The 21,603-nt window shown below is 42.7% G+C and overlaps 1 protein-coding gene across 3 annotated transcripts in view; it reads left to right on the top strand.

Annotated features, from left to right (window-relative positions):
• The first annotated feature begins 2,719 nt into the window (after positions 1 to 2,719).
• Positions 2,720 to 21,603, top strand: part of FUT9 (fucosyltransferase 9) — a 293,576-nt gene continuing 274,692 nt past the window's right edge. For all 3 annotated transcript variants that reach the window (XM_063917007.1, XM_063917006.1, XM_063917008.1), the window contains exon 1: positions 2,720 to 3,058. The gene's annotated coding sequence lies outside the window, so the exon portion shown is untranslated. The remainder of the gene's footprint in view (positions 3,059 to 21,603) is intronic.

The raw sequence follows: 21,603 nt of genomic DNA on the forward strand, positions 1-21,603 counted from the left end.
GGTGTCGGTCTCCTGGTTTGTGCATAGGATCCACTGATAGTGATGCAGTGAAGTTGTACAGTACCATACAGTACCTGTGCTCATAGTATAAGTGTCCCATGATCATCCAAACCATATGCTCTATACCAGTGGTTCTCAAACTTGGTCCTCAGTTCAAGTTTTCCAGGCCATCTGGCAGGTGCACTGTTTATCACCAACTGTCGCATTTTAAAGATCCTCAGGGGTGATCTGGAAAACATAAACTGTGCGGGGTCCTGAGGACCAAATTTGAGAACCTGTGCTCTATACTTTCAGTGTGTGAGCAGTGTGTTGGTTTCAGCAGTCTCTGTTACAACAGGCTGCCACTCAGTACACGGCTGGGTGTTACAGGCTATGTTAGCATGGCCAATCACTCGCTGTGTAACAAAGCCCATACTCAAGCTCTACGAACACTCTACTCCCCCAGGTTGTTTATAATATTATAATACAGTATGCAATGGAATGATGCAGCTATCAGGACTTAAGTGTGCATTTCAAAAGTGACAATAGCTAATAAACCATCAAAGGAACCCTGGAGACTGATTTAAAATCAGAATTTATGCAGATGAAAAGAGAAATTATTCCAAAAATATATGGCATCCTTAGAATGCATACAGAAATGAATGTTTACTCTGGTGTACAAAGAATAATTGAAATTAAGTAGAAAATAAAATAAAAAAACCATTATCTTCTGTTTTAGATGCAGGGTGATAACTGTGTCCTGCGTGCATTTGTAAGCTTCGGAAAATCTAAATCTTACTAAAAAAACTTTAAATTTGGGCATATCCCAAAATAGGTTGCTTACTACAGAAACTAATGAGCATCTCAATTATGCTCAATTAATGTATGAGGATTCCAAAATCCCCCCCCCCCCCCCCACAAAAAAAATAAATAAATAAATATATATATATATATATATATATATATATATATATATAGGAAATAGAGAATACAAGCGCCCAAATGTGTTATAAATTATATGTAAAGGTGAAAGCAGGTATATGAGATGATAAATTTAACCGGATCACTTATCTGGTCTAAGTAGACAATGATCTGTCGACCATCATTTGGAGTTCAGTACATGAAAATAAAGAAACAGCAAAATATAGTGAGTACCATTCATAAACATTTCATATAACACTGTCTGAATTCAAACGGCATTTTTAGGGAACTAGCATATTCCCACTTGTATTCACTTGTCAGCCTCAGCAGTGAATAAGTTTAAAAAACATAAATGTAATAAAATGACATAAGAATGGCTGAATAACACACGTACAAGAATTAAAAAGTATATAGAGCTTATCAGTCCTATATGGACAATCATATAAAATACGAGGAGTGTTTTGTTTAACCTTTAGGTGTATACACGCTTTTAAAGCTTAGTACCACGAATTGCACCTAAGCACCGGTTTCTCTGCTTTTATATATATATATATATATATATAAAATTCACAGTTGTGGGAGGTGGATATACTATATGAGCATGTCTGCTATAGGTAATAATTTCTTCCTTCAGCAGGATGTTATACAGTGTATTAGCACAGGCACTTAAGGATACAGTATGTCTAGTTACAAATGAATATGTACTGGACTCACCAGTGGCTCTCCTAACTAGCAGAATTGGAAGCCAAGAAGAGACAGGATATGGGGCAGTGGTGTTAATGGGTGGGAGCCCGTGGCATGGGGCACACACAGTTCTTATGGTTGGGGTGGGTATGGGTCGTTGGGTCGACACAACTTAGGTTGACAGTGATTAGGTCGACCACTATTGGTCGACAAGCATTAGGTTGACAGGGTCACAAGGTCGACATGTACTAGGTGGACAGGTCAAAAGGTCGACATTCATTTTTTTACTTTTTTTGGTGTCGTTTTCTTCGGAAAGTGACGGGGAACCCCAATTAGTGCACCGTATCCCCTCACAAGGCTCACTTGGCTCGCCATGCTTCGGGCGAGGTGCCTCGTACTGCTACCGCTGCACTCGGCACTTTTTACTATTCCCAATCGTAGTCCGAGTGGATTGTAAAGTATGAAAAAGTCCAAAAATTTAATTTATTTTTGAAAAACTAATGTCGACCTTTTGAACTGTCAACCTAGTACATGTCAACCTAATGACCATGTCGACCTGGCGACTCCGCCGACCTAATGCATGTCGACCAATAGTGGTCGACCTTATGACTGTTGACCTAAGTGGTGTCGACCTAATGACCGTATCCCGTTGGGGTAAAGGGTATTTGAGTAAAAATGTATTTGTGACTGGACATATTCTTTAAATATGGAATATGAAGAAGCAATTACAGTACATGCCTTACATATGTATATGGAAAATAAGTGCAAATTGAGGGAAAAGCAATAGGTAAGTCTACCAATATCATACTAATGGATTTTATGGACATATACTATATTTACCAAGAGATATTTTAGTCATCCTTGTAAAACATACAGGCAAGAAACGCAAATCCATTGTACAATGCATGCGCTCGCTGCACTGCTCCTGATACTGAGCAGCCTGGGATTTCTGGAGCTATGCACAACACGTTATCCCCTTCGCACTCACAAATGAATCTATTGCTGCCAGATGCAACCCGTTTTCTGCCAAGACTGCCAGCCAGAAAGGATTTGGTACATGCAATAGTTAATACTACTAAATATATGTAATTCCTGCTGATGCGAGGATACGCATGCACTGTATGGGATTGGAGGGCACTTACTACAGTGATAATCGCACATGACTTTGGGAGAACGGGGGTAATATCTGAGCGGCAGCATCCTGGCATAGAGTGCTAATGCCAAGCACCGTCCCCCTCCGTGTGCTCCTGTTGGGGGGAAGATGCGCGCACACATCGCCTGCGCTCTTGCATTGCTCGCCCTCGCGTCCCTCATCCCTCCTCCAGGTCCCACGTCCGATCCTCTGTGAGGATGCAGCCCTTCGTTTCGGAATCAGGGAGAGATGGAGGCAGCGCCGACCTCTGGGAGCTGTGAGCCCCGATCCACCATGCCGAGCATGTAGATAGATTCCTCTGCCAGCATCCCTCGTCCAGTGGTAAGCCTGGATTAGTGCCTTCCTTATGCTGTTATGTGGTCCCCAATGTCAGGTGCATGATGTGCACTTCAGCTCCATATGCATTGGGGCTTTTTTGATTTTTACTTGGAAATACCGATTGCCTAAACGGGTCGTCTGCAATGCACACATTGTCTTGGAAATACCGTCTGTAAAAATCGTCTTTCTGTTACCGTTTTAACCCTGAGGATTAATAAGAACTAATTGCCATTTATATATTTTCTATTATGTTATATTTATATTGTATTTTCCTTCTCCTGAGTAGTAAGCTACAGTAAGTACTCACCCAATACCTGTTTTCCCATTTAAATCTGAGCATTGAGGAAATATATCTTGTACAATGTAACCAGCCATGTCCGTAGCGACTGTGTCATAGCGACTGATCAAACCACCTCTGCAGAGGCAAGTAGTAGTGACTGTCCAGGAGGAACTCTACCTGTATGAAGGCTGTGGTGTTGGCTCCCCAAGACCTTTCACTCTACAGAGTAATAAGAGGTTGCTGATCAATCTGTGATCTTCTGCAATCTGTGTAAAGGCTCTGCCACTTAGTACTGTGTGTTGTACATCTGAAAGGCAAGATTAGATGTTATGCATTATTGTGATGGACTATATGTTATTGTGTGTGTGTGTGTGTGTGTGTGTGTGTGTGTGTGTGTGTGTGTGTGTGTGTGTGTGTGTGTGTGTGTGCGTGCGCGTGTGATATTGCCTCACATTGCTACCTTGTAGCATATGAATTTAAACACCTAAAGGTCAATCTTCTGTCACATGTTCCAGCATGAAGTACAGGGTACAGTATGTAATATGCACAGATCTCATATACATATGGTAGCATAACATTGTGCATTTTTACGCACATCCCTACTGGGGTTGAAGGTAAAATGCTTGATGCCGGGGTGATGTAAGGCTCCATTACCAGTGTTCACATGTTGTCCCAAAGCATTACCAGCTTCTCTCCTGATTCACAGGTAATTGAATTGCTGCTAAGGGGCTTGATGCTGAATTTGAATGCATTTACCACTGAAACGTCGGGGTAAAAGGCAATCAGGTAATCAGTAAGGCTATAAGCAGTGTCGCGAATATGCAAAGTTGGACAAATTGCATAGTGCATTCAGCACCAGCTACATATGGGGCATCTGTACATCAAGCATACGTCAGCTATACTTACTCACAAATTTTGCATTTGTTATGATAACTAAATACACCATTGCGTCTAAGTTTGAAGACATGTTTTATATATATACATATATATGGGATGCGGTCAATATACCGCCTGGTATTCCCCCTCAGGTGGTGGTCCACGCCACCATCTGAGGGGGAGTAGAATACAGTGGCGGGTGAAGCTGGACTCGCTGCGCTTGCTGCTGGGATTCTGGCTATCGGGATTTCGGCGACGGTCTGTGGCCGCCGGGAACCCATACCGAGTCCTATATATATATATATATATATATATATATATATATATATCAGTGGCGTGTGGTGGGGTGTAGCAGGTGAGACCTACGTATACACCCGAGTTTTGACTCTATAAAGTATATGAACAATGCAGAAAAATATATTAGAAATATAATTTTTGTATCATTCTAATGATTTTTTTTAGACAAAACTCTGGAGTAAAAAGTCTATGGCTGGTGAGGCACCTATCTTTTCCACACATCTCTGATCAAACACTCACAGTGTACTGGTGTAATACTCCGGCAGCACCCTCCTTAAAGATCTCTATCCCACAGGTACAATGAAGAAATGGAACACGGCACTCACGAGCTTGACAATATTTACCAAAATTTATTCAAGAATCCAACACGTTTCGGGCAGCAGCCCGTCATCAGGGATTGAAGATGCAGGGCAAATACAAAACATTTCTACACAGTGAGACTCCTCTCCCAATTGATTCATTGTGCTCACCTGCATCGACCACTCCTCACATACAACACCCTGCATCAATGTGCTACCTGATGATGTCAGTGAGGGGCGTCGGTGCAGCCATCCACACAAACACCTGTTACCATAGTGATTAACACTACATAAACCACATATATAGTGAATAACATTACATTGTTTTAAAATATCAGTCAATTAAACACAGCGGATGTATGTAACAATATTAACAGAGGATGTCAAAAACATTTGAATATTTATCAATATATATAGCATATATCCCCTTTCAAATATAAACATGTTATATTTAAAGGCCTAGCACTTCACAGGCAACAATGTAGACCCAGGGATTCATTTAATCCTCTGGGTGATAGCGTATCCAATATATGTATCCACCATCTCTCTAGCTGTAGCAACTTTTTACCCCGATTGCCACCACGTCTTGATGGAGACACTTGATCAATGATTTTTGAGTGAATGCTTGAGATGTTATGCCCTGCTTCCATGCAGTGGTGTGCAACTGGCTGCCCTGCCAAGCCTGTCTGTAATGCCGCTCTAATGGCTGTGCGGTGATTAGCCATTCTTTCATGGAATTGACGCTCTGTCTTGCCCACATAGTATTTACCACATGGGCAAGACAAAGCATAAACCCCATATTGCGATGCACATGTCAGTGGATATTTAATGTAAAAAGCTTTCCCTGAATAGGGATGACAAATAGTATTACCTGGTATTAAAGAGCAACATGTCATACAGCCTACGCAGCAATAGCACCCAGCTTTCCTAGTTAAGTGGACTTAGGGCCTAAGTCAGCATGGATCATAGATATATATATATATTATATGTGTGTGTGTATATATATATATATATATATATATATATATATGCATCAGGGCGGCACTACATGGCTTTACACAACACAGTTTAGTGGCACTATTATATTTGTCTATTTAGACAAATATAACAGTACCACTAGAGGGTGTTGAGTAAAGCCGTGGAGTGCCACCCTTATGCCTAGATATGTGTGGAATCAGCCTATTTCCGGGAGGGCAACCAGGTATTAATTGAATTAAGTGGAGTGCCAGCCATCAGGTCTAAATTTATATATATATATATATATATATATATATACACACACACACACACACACACACACACACACACACACACACACACACACACACACACACACACATATGGGAAGTGACAAAACCACCTGTTATCTACATTTTTAGATTCAGTGAATCTACAATCAACCAATCAGGTGCTGGTAACTTGTGCTGCCAACTGTCATCATCAACATGTATTTGCTCAAGCCCTGTGGCATTCACAATTGATAAAGTAACTGACAGGCGCATACAGCATGTGTATCTGTGCAGGTTTGTGTCTGATTCAAGTGTGCTCTTACTGTACATGGGGGAGATGTATGAAGCAGTGAAAAGTGTGGAGGAGTGAGCCAGTGAATAAGTTGCCAGTAGCAGCCAATCAGCTGCTACCTTTATTTTATAGACTTCAGTTGATAAATGTTACTTCAAAGCTGATTAGTTGCCATGGGCATATTTTATGCTATGCAAACTGGTATTAATCCAACTCAGCAACAACCCATAATTATAGTGCTGTGTGTTTTCTTAAGGAAAATAAAATGCAACAACTTAATACAGATGTAGCCATGCTCCTTTTACCTGCGGCAGAGCCGCATGGGCGCACGTGCTGCGCTGAGCCACAGGTATGACTTAATACGCAGAGCTGCGACTAGGTACACTGACCATTCATTCCTATGGCCGTGCACATGCATACTTATAAAGCATAATGCATAGAATGGTAAATGTATTATAGCGGCATGGATCGTGCCGCTATAACATTTCCTGCTTTTCCTCATTACCGATGCGAAGCAGGAAGGGACATCAGCAAGATGTAAAAACATCTACAATAAAAAACAATGGGATGGGAACCAACTGGCGGCGCAAAAAAACAGTAAAACAAAACAACACAAAAAAAGGTGTGATTACCTAGGCACAGCCGAAACTGTGCAATATCGGTAATAAACAAAGGCCCAGAGTCCAGGAACTTCTCAAGCGTGATTCTCATGAATATCCAAAGCCATGGGGTTATATGCAAAAAACACAAATTGTATACACTGGTTTAGAGAAATGTCACAGATGTATCTTTCTGATGCAAAAATGCTTCCTCCTGGATTCCTTGTACTGTGATGTCTATGGGAGGTGTTATTCTAACTGTACAGGTTCACCTCGGTGCAGAAGGTAATAGAAGCTCCTCACATGTGTGCTTACTTTTGTGTACTCCCACCAAAGCCTATAAAGGTTTCTTTAAATTCTTTATATAATATGCCTGAATGGCAATTAATATCATAAAATCTTTAAAATGAAAGCTCACATTCAAGCTTACTTCAAAAGATGCCGTTCTTCCATGTAGCGGTTTCTTTATATGCAAGCCATCCCGTCGTCCTCATATGCTTCCTCACTTCATGATGAGCTCGGTAATAAGCATATAAACGAAGGGACATGTGAGAATTCGTATAAATTTATTGTAAAAATTGTTCCAGAAATTAAAACACAAATGGAAATCCCACAATAACGAAACCAGAGATACAGATCTTATACAGCACAGTCCGACAGTGAAAAAGATGTTACCCCGGGAAATCTCACCGCTTTCTGGCTGGGAAAACTGGTAGCTGTGGTGATCCAATCTGTCACATGCTCCCACCAACGCGTTTCTACTAATCAGTCTTTGTCAAGGTCTGCCAATGCGGGGGAGTGAAAGTTACCCTCTTCAGTGATGCCCCCCTGCACACACAGCGAATCAGCACTGCGTCTCACTGCCCGGCTGGCTACACTGTGCATGCTCGGGAACTCGCTACTCACGCGAGATCCCCTGTGCAGTGTCGAGCCGGCACCCGCCACAGCCAGAGACAGCTCTGTCCATGCTGTGGTCTATGGGCATCGCCACCTGTAGCTGTCAAAATCGACAGCTGCAGGTGTCAGAAAGGTTAGCGATGCTGACCGTTCATACAGTGCCCCCTCATATCGGCCTGCTATTTGTCAGATAGCAGTGCCGATATAGACAGGGGCGCATAGCGCCCGTGTCACTTTGCCCGCACCGCCGCTGTCAAACACGTGGGAGAAGCAATATCAGTGCACATAATGTGCGCGGATACTGCTTCTCCCCCATATCGGAGGGTAATACATTTACCCCATAGATCCTCACGTGTTTTACTTATTTTCTAGATTAGCGGGTTTTTTTATATTTATTTTATACTTCCTTTTAATTCCGCGGTTGAGTTTAGCATCAAGACAGCAGAACATGCTTGATATATTGCTGGTAACTTGATTACATTTTGGGTCCAGCCTCTCCAGGAGACAATAGTCTAGTGTGTAACAATTCTGTGCAAATTGTTATTAAGTAATAATAATGTAATATGTTTGGCGTAAGCACAAAACAACAATTTTTATTCTTCTTGTGTACATTTAATTTTTACAGCATTTTGAATGCATGTAGTACTTTACAGTTTCGGAGAAATATAAAAGTAGTCCTACAGTAATTTCAATGAAAAATTAATACTATCATAGGCATTGTACAGTGGAGGTCATTCCGAGTTGTTCGCTCGCAAGCGGATTTTAGCAGATTTGCTCATGCTAAGCTGCCGCCTACTGGGAGTGAATCTTAGCATCTTAAAATTGCGAACGATGTATTCGCAATATTGCGATTACACACCTCGTAGCAGTTTCTGAGTAGCTCCAGACTTACTCGGCATCTGCGATCATTTCACTGCTTGTCGTTCCTGGTTTGACGTCACAAACACTCCCAGCGTTCGCCCAGACACTCCTCCGTTTCTCCGGCCACTCCTGCGTTTTTTCCGGAAACGGTAGCGTTTTTTCCCACACGCCCATAAAACGGCCTGTTTCCGCCCAGTAACACCCATTTCCTGTCAATCACATTCCGATCGCCAGAACGATGAAAAAGCCGTGAGTAAAATTACTAAGTGCATAGCAAATTTACTTGGCGCAGTCGCAGTGCGAACATTGCGCATGCGCATTAAGCGGAAAATCGCTGCGATGCGAAGATTTTTACCGAGCGAACAACTCGGAATGAGGGCCAGTATACTTGGATATAACTCACAAATTATGTTGGTACATTTGCATGTGTGTGGGAGGCATGAGCATTCAGCGTAGACAAATGGTTGAGCAAGTCTGGACTATAAAACACAGTGAGGTTTCAAAGCTATGTATGTATATATATATATATATATATATTTATATGCTATTATAAATGCCCTGGTAGTATTTTACATTTGTTGTGCACAGCTGTTGTAAAACACAGTTGCATAGTATACAGCTCAGGACTGCAAAATAAGATAGGGTATATATTACTGTCACTTTGCCGCCATAGCAGATTTTTATCTGTTCCTTGCAGCTAAGATATGTTGGACCTTGTTTCAATGATTGCTTTGTTTTGTTGATTGCTGTCACAGTTATTGTCCTCATTGGTGCTGATTGCTGCTACATGCCAATTGATTATTTTCTTGCAGACAAAAAATCTTAATGCAGATTTGAATCAGTTCATAAAAAAACCTCATACTGTATGTATGAGTAAATATGAGTGTGTGTGTGTGTGTGTATATATATATATATATATATATATATACACAAAAACATTTAAGTGATGATGCTATAGTCTCTAAAAATATATAGCAGTTCATACAATCCCAACAGCTTTGTGTACAGTGAAGTACAAATCTTATACCACTCTCCCTTTAATATTTGGGTGGTAGTCATCATTAAGAAGCTGTAATTTTAGGTGTACAGCTGTGTTCTCATACATCTAGCCTCAATATGCTACGCAGTAGGAGATGTCTGGTGCGAGTAAGCTGACAGGCCCTGTGTAACTCTGTCTTTTTTTTTGCCGAAAATACATCTTAGGCTGGTCATACACCTAAAGATTTATTGTCTGATCTGGCTGGTTGGAACAAAAATCTGGTAAAATATGGGAGCAAATGACAATTGACCATAAAACTGACAAAATCGGTCATGCAGACAAATTGATTAAATCAAATGGATTTGACCATTTTTGTCTGATTTCCAGTGTTTTGGATCAAGTGGTCAATTGTCAATTGCTCTCATCCATTACCGGATTTTCATTCCAACCAGCCAGATCTGACAATAAATCTTTAGGTGTATGACAAGCTTGAGCCGCAACATGATGCAACTAGGATGCATCAGAAGTCTGTGCTCATTAATTTGATATACAACACCTGTATTTTAAAACAGAAGTAGCCAAGACATCAACCTCTGTGCTGTTAGTAGTCGTCTGTGACCATATCCTGACAACAAACCTACACCGGAAGCTAAATATATCCCCACTGTGTTCATTGCAGGAAAATGCTCATTGACTAGGAAATGAAATCATGCTTGCACACAGAGGGTTAAGGTCCATACACACTAGAGATGAGCGGGTTCGGTTTCTCTGAATCCGAACCCGCCCGAACTCCATGGTTTTTTTCACGGGTCCGAGCAGACTCGGATCCTCCCGCCTTGCTCGGTTAACCCGAGCGCGCCCGAACGTCATCATGACGCTGTCGGATTCTCGCGAGACTCGGATTCTATATAAGGAGCCGCGCGTCGCCGCCATTTTCACACGTGCATTGAGATTGATAGTGAGAGGACGTGGCTGGCGTCCTCTCCATTTAGATTATAAGAGAGAGAGATTTACTGGAGCTTAGGACTAGGAGGAGTACTGTAGAAGTGTAGAGAGTGCAGAGAGTTTACTAGTGAGTGACCACCAGACAGTGCAGTTTATTTAATATATCCGTTCTCTGCCTGAAAAAAGCGATACACACAGTGACTCAGTCACATACCATATCTGTGTGCACTGCTCAGGCTCAGCCCAGTGTGCTGCATCATCTATATATATTATATATCTGTCTGACTGCTCAGCTCACACAGCTTATAATTGTGGGGGAGACTGGGGAGCACTGCAGTGCCAGTTATAGGTTATAGCAGGAGCCAGGAGTACATAATATTATATAGTGAGTGACCACCAGACAGTGCAGTTTATTTAATATATCCGTTCTCTGCCTGAAAAAAGCGATACACACAGTGACTCAGTCACATACCATATCTGTGTGCACTGCTCAGGCTCAGCCCAGTGTGCTGCATCATCTATATATATTATATATCTGTCTGACTGCTCAGCTCACACAGCTTATAATTGTGGGGGAGACTGGGGAGCACTGCAGTGCCAGTTATAGGTTATAGCAGGAGCCAGGAGTACATAATATTATATTAAAATTAAACAGTGCACACTTTTGCTGCAGGAGTGCCACTGCCAGTGTGACTGACCAGTGACCTGACCACACTGACCACCAGTATAGTTAGTAGTATACTTATATTGTGATTGCCTGAAAAAGTTAAACACTCGTCGTGTGACTTCACTTGTGTGTTGGTTTTTTTTTTTATTCTATAAAAATAAAACTCATTCTGCTGACAGACAGTGTCCAGCAGGTCCGTCATTATATAATATATAATATATACCTGTCCGGCTGCAGTAGTGATATATATATATTTTTTATATCATTTATCATCCAGTCGCAGCAGACACAGTACGGTAGTTCACGGCTGTGGCTACCTCTGTGTCTGCACTCGGCAGGCAGTCCGTCCATAATTGTATACCACCTAACCGTGGTTTTTTTTTCTTCTTTATACATACATACTACTACGACATCTCTTTATCAACCAGTCTATATTAGCAGCAGACACAGTACAGTACGGTAGTTCACGGCTGTGGCTACCTCTGTGTCTGCACTCGGCAGGCAGTCCGTCCATAATTGTATACCACCTAACCTTTTTCTTTGCATCATGTGCTGATTGGGGAGGGTTTTTTGGAAGGGACATCCTGCGTGACACTGCAGTGCCACTCCTAAATGGGCCCGGTGTTTGTGTCGGCCACTAGGGTCGCTAATCTTACTCACACAGTCAGCTACCTCATTGCGCCTCTTTTTTTCTTTGCGTCATGTGCTGTTTGGGGAGGGTTTTTTGGAAGGGACATCCTGCGTGACACTGCAGTGCCACTCCTAGATGGGCCCGGTGTTTGTGTCGGCCACTAGGGTCGCTAATCTTACTCACACAGCTACCTCATTGCGCCTCTTTTTTTCTTTGCGTCATGTGCTGTTTGGGGAGGGTTTTTTGGAAGGGACATCCTGCGTGACACTGCAGTGCCACTCCTAGATGGGCCCGGTGTTTGTGTCGGCCACTAGGGTCGCTAATCTTACTCACACAGCTACCTCATTGCGCCTCTTTTTTTCTTTGCGTCATGTGCTGTTTGGGGAGGGTTTTTTGGAAGGGCCATCCTGCGTGACACTGCAGTGCCACTCCTAGATGGGCCCGGTGTTTGTGTCGGCCACTAGGGTCGCTAATCTTACTCACACAGCTACCTCATTGCGCCTCTTTTTTTCTTTGCGTCATGTGCTGTTTGGGGAGGGTTTTTTGGAAGGGACATCCTGCGTGACACTGCAGTGCCACTCCTAGATGGGCCCGGTGTTTGTGTCGGCCACTAGGGTCGCTTATCTTACTCACACAGCGACCTCGGTGCAAATTTTAGGACTAAAAATAATATTGTGAGGTGTGAGGTATTCAGAATAGACTGAAAATGAGTGTAAATTATGGTTTTTGAGGTTAATAATACTTTGGGATCAAAATGACCCCCAAATTCTATGATTTAAGCTGTTTTTTAGTGTTTTTTGAAAAAAACACCCGAATCCAAAACACACCTGAATCCGACAAAAAAAATTCGGTGAGGTTTTGCCAAAACGCGTTCGAACCCAAAACACGGCCGCGGAACCGAACCCAAAACCAAAACACAAAACCCGAAAAATTTCAGGCGCTCATCTCTAATACACACTGGGCGTTTTTGCCCATCATGTATGAACAGCGATGATCGCTGACATCGCTGGGCTGAAAAGCGCTCAGTGCATACACACTGAGTGCTTTTCCCCGCTGCCCAGCGGTGTCAGCGGGGGTGAGCAGCTTTCCATAGCAGGACGCTATGGAAAGCCATTCACCCCGCCGTTCATCTACTGGTAATACCAGTAGATGAACGGCGGCTGCCAGCGATGAAGTGGGAGCGCGCATCAGTGCTCACCGCTCATCGCTTGCTCATACACATTGGGCGGCTTTGAGCTGAAAGCAGCTCAAAACACCAAAAGTGAGCTGCTTTCAGCTCAAAATCGCCCAGTGTGTATGGGCCTTAAGTTGTGGACTCCAGATGGTCATTGAAGTTTCACATGGTTAAGGTCAATATGTATAGTTGTCAGAATTCTTGACACTGTAAACTGCAACTAAAGGGCCATATACACTAGAAGACATGACTAATGTGAAAGATGAACAATGTGGAAGATGAGCAATTTCCCTTGAACTTCCCAGAGCCATGACAAACGAAATTGAGTGTACACACTAAGCAAGTCAGTAAATCCAACAACTGTGGCCCAACAGCTGTTTCAACACATACAGGTTTTCATCAGGGGCTAATGACACAGAGCACAGGAACATACATATATAGCAGAAAACGGCGCCAACACTGTACACATCAAACCCATGCTGAGGGAGGGCTATCACCAAGAGCTGTGTGCTCATTGGATGCCTCCGTGGGATGGGCGGTGCAGGCAATGTAGTCAGGGTAAACAATCCCAGCTCCCCACATAACAACGGCTGAGGCTGCATGTGTCACCGGCGCTGTCAGATGACACGCAAATAAGGGTGCTGTCAACGTTAGTGAAAGTAGCCACAGTGGCGCACCCAGGGGGGGTTTCCGAGCACCCAGAAACCCCCTCCAGTACATTTTTTTTTTTTTTTTTAGCTGCATGAGTATTATTAATGGCTGTCTAGCGTCCTCTGCAGCCTGCTGTCTTCCTGGTGGCACTTGTAAGTGCAAAAAAAGTTTACTTTATATTGATTATAGTACATATATATCCATGTGCATACATATATACACATGTATATACATACATACATATAAACACATAAACACACACACATATGATATATATACATGTGTATATATACGTGTACTGTATGTGTGTATATATATATATATATATGCATGTTTAATATGCTATGTATATGTGTATATGTATGTGTGTGTATATATATATATATATATATATATACACACACGGTATATATATGGGGTGGTCTTCAGTATGCCGACTGACGGGATCCCGGCGCACAGTATACCGGCGCCGGGATCCCGACAGCCGGCATACCGACAATTGTTCTCCCACGTAGGGGTCCACGACCCCCCTGGAGGGAGAATAAAATAGCGCGCCACCGTGCCCGTAGCGTGGCGAGCGCAGCGAGGCCGCAAGGGGCTCATTTGCACTCGCCACACTGTCGGTAAGCCGGCGGTCGGGCTCCCGGCGCCGGTATGCTGGTCGCCGGGAGCCTGTCCGCCGGCATACCATAGTGAACCCTATATATGTGTAGATATGTATATATATATATATATATATATATATGTATATATATATATATATATATATACACACACACACACACAGACACACTAGTTTTACGGACCCAGCATATACTGGGTCACCTCAGTCCCCACCCCCGTGATTGGCTCCACCCAGTTCTGGAAACCCCCCCATGCAAATCCTGCGTTTGCCACTGAGCCACCACTCAAAATATTTACATTCAGATGCCTGATTAAAACCCCTCAGGGTGGCAGCTGACAGTAATTGAACATCCAGACAAAGAAATGCATAAAGCTGCACAATAACCGTTGCAAAGCAAGTAAACCAAAGCCATTGTGAAAAATATATATACAAGGATACTCAAAAATGTGCATAACTGTAGAGGTAACAACCCATAAATCCATTACTGACACTTGAATCGTACTCATTTCTTGAGAATAGCCAGCTCATTTTTTGAGCATAGCCAGCATAGATGCACAAGCAGAAAATTAACACATTAGCCTCCAAAGTGTAAAATCACCAGCAACAAACACTGAAATGATAGATTCAAAGGTCTCCCATCCACTGCGGGACCAGACCCATATCTGCTTAGCTTACCAAAGTGCCGTGAAATGAGAGCAATATTCTCTCAAACATGACTGTGAATAAAAAGCCTAAATATTGGAGGAAGGTATAAAAAAATTGCATTAAACGTGGACATCTACAGCGGTACATGACAAACGAGCCTGGGAATTAATCGTTCCCTATTGTGAAGTGGAATAAGAATCAGATCTAATGACAGCATCCAGTATTCCCAAGCCGTCACCATATAGGGTACTGACTGGGCCCAACACTGCTTAGTTGCCAAGATCAGATGGGATCGGACGGGATCCAGTGTGGTATGGCTGTATCGATCTCTCATTCTCCACATGTCCGTGTACCGATCGCTCGCTGACAAAGTGCTCCCCACATATGTCAATATGACAATGTTGAAATGAGTCACAATACATACGAGCTAGTGCATATATAGAATATCCATGGCTGCATGCCCAAAAAAGATTAACTTAGTGTAAGTATCGACAAATCCATATACATAGGACAAGACTGTATAATATAGTTTGACGAAGGCAAAATCCCCAGCTAACCGACCTCATAGAACAAAACCACTAAGCAACAGGGAAGAAATTAGATCAAATAATAGAGAAAATCAATGTCTCCCAACGGTGCTAATGCATCATCAATGGCACCCAAACAGTTAATACATGACACACGGTGGTGCCAGTAAAGCATAAACAAATCATGGTGAACTCACCCTAATGAATGACACACGGCGGTGCCAGGTTTATACATGACACACGGCGGTGTCTATAAACAAGTAAATGAATGACACAAGGCGGTGCCAATGCACCGTCAGTGGTGCTTAAACAGATTATACATGACACACGGCGGTGCCTATGAAAAATAAGTCCAAAGTGAGATCACCCTAATGTCCACAAGTTCAGAGGAAACACCCCAAACGGAATTCTTCATTGAGTCCATTTGGTGCTAATGTTTTTAAACGATGGATCCATTAATGTTCTCTCTGAAGAAGTAATTTATTACGATCCCCTCCACGTTGCAGAGATGGAAACTGGTCAATAATACAGCATTTAAGCTGGTTAATAGTATGGTGTGCTTTCTTGAAGTGTTTTGCTACAGGTAGGTTGGTAAATTCATTAGAGGTACTGGTCGTAGTGGTACTTTTCTTAATAGTAGAGCGATGCTGACTCAATCTTTCCTTCAGCATCCTGCTGGTCTTCCCCACATAGAGTAGCTCGCATGGACATTTAAGCACATAGACAACAAACTTACTGTTACATTCCAGTCTATGTTTAATGGTGTATTGCTTCTGGGCCAATGGATTTGTGAATCGATTGCCAAGCAATAGAAATTGGCAGTTCAGGCATCCCGTGCACTTAAACACCCTGGGCTTAGTGGACAGCCAGTTCTTGGTTCTGTTAGTTTTTCTTTTGGAGAAATCTGTAACAACTAAAATGTCCATCAGGTTTGGTCCTCATTAGTAGGCAAACCTTGGTATTTTGGGAATATATATATATAAATAGACACTATAATGCAATCAGCGGCACTCAGAGACTGACACAGCTAGAAACGGATAAAGTGCTGGTGCTTTTTAATCCATAATAAAGGCTGGGTGATCACCCAGCCTTTACTATGGATTAAAAAGCACCAGCTCTTTATCCGTTTCTAGCTGTGTCAGTCTCTGAGTGCCGCTGATTGCATTATAGTGTCTATTTGCATGAATCCTTCCAGAAGGCACCTGAGCAACTCACTTTCATTCAGGAGAGTGCCGATCCGACACCAGTCGCTATATATATATATATATATATATGGAGGCATTTGGTATGCCACCATACCGACGCCGAAATCCCGACAGCCGGCATAATAACAACTATTTTCCCTCTTGGGGTGTCCATGACATCCCTACAGGGAGAATAAATAGCGTGACGCACGTAGCGTACCAAGGTGCCCGCAGCGTGGTGAACACAGCAAGCCCGCAAGGGGCTCTTTAGCGCTCACCCCACCGTCTGCACCCAAAATATACTACACCCAATATATATATATATATATATATATATATATATATTGCAAAACAAAGGCGGCACTCACAGACTTGTAAAAGTGAAGAAACTTTGTTATAAAGTTTCTTCACTTTTACAAGTCTGGGAGTGCCGCCTTTGTTTTGCAATATTTATGGGAAATATTTTCTCTTGGATGGTACACCAGCAAGTTTCCTGGAGGTAACACTGTCCTCAGAGTGCCGGATTTTGCATCTATATATATATATATATATATATATATATATAATTTATGAACCCATTACAATACATTTTTTATTAAGTTGGTGGCACAGTGGAAATATAATTGGTGGGGCAGTGGGTGAAAAAAACTTAATTGGCAGGTCAGTGGGAGATAATTCATTGGTGGGGCAGGGGGAGAAATTATGACGGAGATGCTGTGCAGCTCCCGTCAGCGGCTCCCATCAGTGACTCAGCTAGAATGGAGCCGCTGCCGGGGAGGAGGAGCAATGTCACATTGTGCACATCGCTCATTGCGGGTCCGTACACACATGCCGTGATGAGCGATGTCACAAGTGACATTGCTCACATTGAGCTGCATGCTCGACTGAACCGCGACCTGCTCTTAAAGAGCACAGGTGCGCGCATCAGCTGTCGGGGTGGCCATACACACTAGACAACTTGAACGATATATCGTTCAAAATCGCCTGCATCGTCTATATCTTTTAAAAAAGTCATCTAGTGTGTATGGCCCTTAAGACAAGGTGACTTTAAACATATCACAAATATGGATGAGATGTGTATTGATTGTTATAAAAATAACTGAAAGTACACAGAGAAGTAACTATGGTGCTGATTCAGAGGTGGACCCTAACAGCATCGCTGCTGTGCATTTGTATGCAGCAGCTGAGCGAAAAATTATGCAAAAGCCGCTGACGCCATCTTAATTAAAAAGACGCTCACTGTATGCTTCTATGATTCACTTGCTGCATCCAAAGACACAGCATCGTATCATTTGCGTGAACATCAGAGATCAGAGTGACCCTTAGATTAATCAGGATGTTCAAAATCACGCTGCCAGTGCCAGTGAAGTTGCATCTAAGGTTACAACCCTTGGCTTTGTGGCTTTGGCATTCCCAAAAAATATGTCAAATCTGCCCTGGTTATTTGGACCGCTCCCTGTTGCTGTCCCCAAATGCCAGTAGCTTGTCAGTAATGCTGCTTTTGGGACACTGTGACTGACATTGCAGGACAAGGTACTAGCACCTACGCAATGCGGCTCCTACACATGCGCAGATCATTAAGCATCAGAGATTTATTCTCTTGTCGGAGTCCACATCCTGGCAATTTGTATTAATACATTTAATGAATAATAAATCCATATTGCCATGATATGTGGAAATAAGGATTGTAAATATTTAGGGGCTTCCACAATTGTTTATACATATGCCCCTAAATGAATTCAATAATACCCCTTTCACACTGCCAATGCCGGATCCCACCCGGGAATTGGAAACGGGTCCTTCCCAGGTGGGATCCGGCATTGGCCGCTGCTGCAGGCTTCCCCGACCCAGAAATATGCCGGGCGGGTTGCCATAGCAGCGGGGGGCGGAGCCGTCGGTGGGGGCAGAAGTGGAGGCGGCGCTGGGAGATGAGATCATCTCCGCGCCGCCACTCCCTGCTGTAGTAAATGGGTCTTGGGACGGAGCCCGTTTACGAAGCCACTGACCTGGTATTCAACCCGGGTATAACACTGCTTAATTCACGGGTTGAATTGCGACCCGCGATTTCGGCTATGCCCCTTTCACACTGCACGCCGACCCGTGTCGACCTGGCAATATGCCAGGTCGATACCGGGTTATTTATGCGGTGTGAAAGGGGTATAAGCAATTTCAGAGTTATCCAAAAGTAGATTTTGTTACCACTATATCATTTCCATTTAAAGATAGATTAATTGTGGAAGAGATAGCAGTAAAAATCGGAGAATTCATAGATACAGACCAAGCACTGTTAAAGATGAAATGTCAAAGCTACAATCAGCTGTGATCTTTTTCTGAAATCAAAAGTTTCCAATCAAAACAGTTTTTGGAACTTCAGTTGTAAGGAAAAATATTGTTTAATGTGAAAAGTTACGGCTTATATAATGTAACTTCATTTGTTTCTCCAACGACAAACTTACAACAGGTATGTAATGCTAAGTTTAGAGTGAATCCTTGCCAAACAAATGGTATTCTGGTTTAATTTATGATTAGGCTTTGATAACTGTTTACACTTTACTGGCTTTTTTAACATTGATTTTTGTCTTTTTCAATCAGAAAACAGGCAATATCAAAAAAGGGAAACACAGATACAGAAAATTAAGAGGGGAAGCATTAAGGTTAGGAATATGAAGATGCCACACAGGCACCAAACATGACACTACCGTACATGTGATACTGTACCAGAGACCAGAAACACAAAAGTAGAGTAAAATACCATGAGATACTGTAAAGGCTAAAAACAATCCTGGTAAAACCCATGAGAATGCAGAAACGATTATGGGCCTAATTCAGAGTTGATCCCAGCAGCAAATTTGTGAGCAGTTGGTCAAACCATGGTGGTCATTCCGAGTTGATTGCTAGCTGCATTCGTTCGCTGTGCAGCAATGAGGCAAAAAAACGGCACTTCTGCGCATGCGTATGCGGCGCAATGCACACACGCGACAGTTTCACACAGGGTCTAGCGAAGCTTTTCAGTCGCACTGGTGGCCGCAGAGTGATTGACATGAAGGGGGCGTTTCTGGGTGGCAACTGACCGTTTTCAGGGAGTGTTCGAAAAAACGCAGGCGTGCCAGGAAAAACGCAGGCTTGGCTGGGCGAACGCAGGGTGTGTTTGTGACGTCAAAACAGGAACTGAACAGTCTGAAGTGATCGCAAGCGCTGAGTAGGTATTGAGCTACTCTAAAACTGCACAAAAAAACTTTGTAGCTGCTCTGCGATCCTTTCGTGCGCATTCTGCTAAGCTAAAATACACTCCCAGTGGGAGGCGGCATAGCGTTTGCACGGCTGCAAAAAACTGCTAGCGAGCGAAAAACTCGGAATGACCACCCATGTGCACTTCAGGGGGGTGCAGATATAACATGCGCAGAGAGTGTTAGATTTGAGCGGGGGGGGGGGGGGGGTTCAAACTGAAATCTAAATTGCAGTGCAAAAATAAAGCAGCCAGTATTTACCCTGCACAGAAACAAAATAACCCACCCAAATCTAACTCACTCTGCACATGTTATATGTATCTGCCACACCTGCAGTGCACATGGTTTTGCCCAACTGCTAACAAATTTGCTGCTGTGATCAACTCTGAATTACCCACTATGTGTAGCGTTTACCAGAACCATCTGTGATATTTTAATGCAGTCTGAGCAATTTCATTACTAGAAAGGAGGTAAAAGAGGAGTAGGGCAATCAGTCATCTCCATCTGAAAGCTCTGTTATGTATCTTGGAAACGGCCATGCCAATGGTTGTGCGTGGGGGTTGTTTCAGTAGTTGAGCTACTGTATACATCAGAAGTTACTTGAGTAGCAATGACAATTTGGCTATGTGTCTGTCATGATTTGGATCCAATTAATGGCAGTGGTGCAACAGGGCCACTACTGGGGATAGAGCATGACTGTGCCAAAACTTGAATGGTAAGGGACTTTATTTTCCTTCAATACCTTAATATATGGTGGATGTTGTGGTGTATATAGTTCCCATTGCTGTATATGTATTCCGGTGGAAGGTTACAACAGGTCTTATTTTGTGTTTGTAATAGTTGGCATAGGAATATCATTCTGAGTCTTTGGAGTCCTTCAGTTTTTCAGTAAAGAAGCATACAACACTCACTGTGTCCTGGTTATATGAAAACCCTTATGGAAATATAAGTCACAGACTTTACACTTGCCACGAGGATGAAACTCTTCTTCAGCAATGCTCCAGTGATCAGTGGAGCACCAGTGGGCTGACACAGCACAATAATGGGGTACAAAAAGGAGCAACACATTCAGACTGCCAGCACCACCTAACCTGAATAAAAGGGGCACACGAGTTATATATTTCATTCTCTAAGGAAGGAATATATCCTTTGACCTCCCAAAGGATATAAAGGCAAAATGTCAGGATATATTGGCACAATAGCTGCTTTTGATAGTATTATAGAGGACTGGGCAACTCTGTACAGGGAGACAAGAAAGTAGCAGTCAGTGTAATGGGGGCCCAAACATACAGTTTGCTGAGGAGTTTAATAGTGCCTGAGAAGCCAGACACCAAGTCATTTACTGACATTGTGGACATTTTATAAAAGCATTTAACCACTTAGCTGATGATTTCCCCCCCCCAAAAAAACGCTTCAAAATTGTCTTCTTTATGAGTGAATTAGGTGAAGAACATGAATTTAACCCTACCCAAAATTATTTTAGTTACAAAAATAAAAAATAAAATAGTTTTTTAATTTTTTTAAAAATGTGTATTTTTTTCTCTTACGTCCTAGTGGATACTGTGGTCTTGTTCTTTAGTACCATGGGGTATAGATCGGGTCCACTGGAGCCTGGCACTTTAAAAACTTTTAGTGTGTGCATGTGTGCTGGCTCCTCTACTCT

The sequence above is a fragment of the Pseudophryne corroboree genome, chromosome 4, assembly GCF_028390025.1.
Source record: "Pseudophryne corroboree isolate aPseCor3 chromosome 4, aPseCor3.hap2, whole genome shotgun sequence".
In the NCBI taxonomy this organism is placed as follows: domain Eukaryota; kingdom Metazoa; phylum Chordata; class Amphibia; order Anura; family Myobatrachidae; genus Pseudophryne; species Pseudophryne corroboree.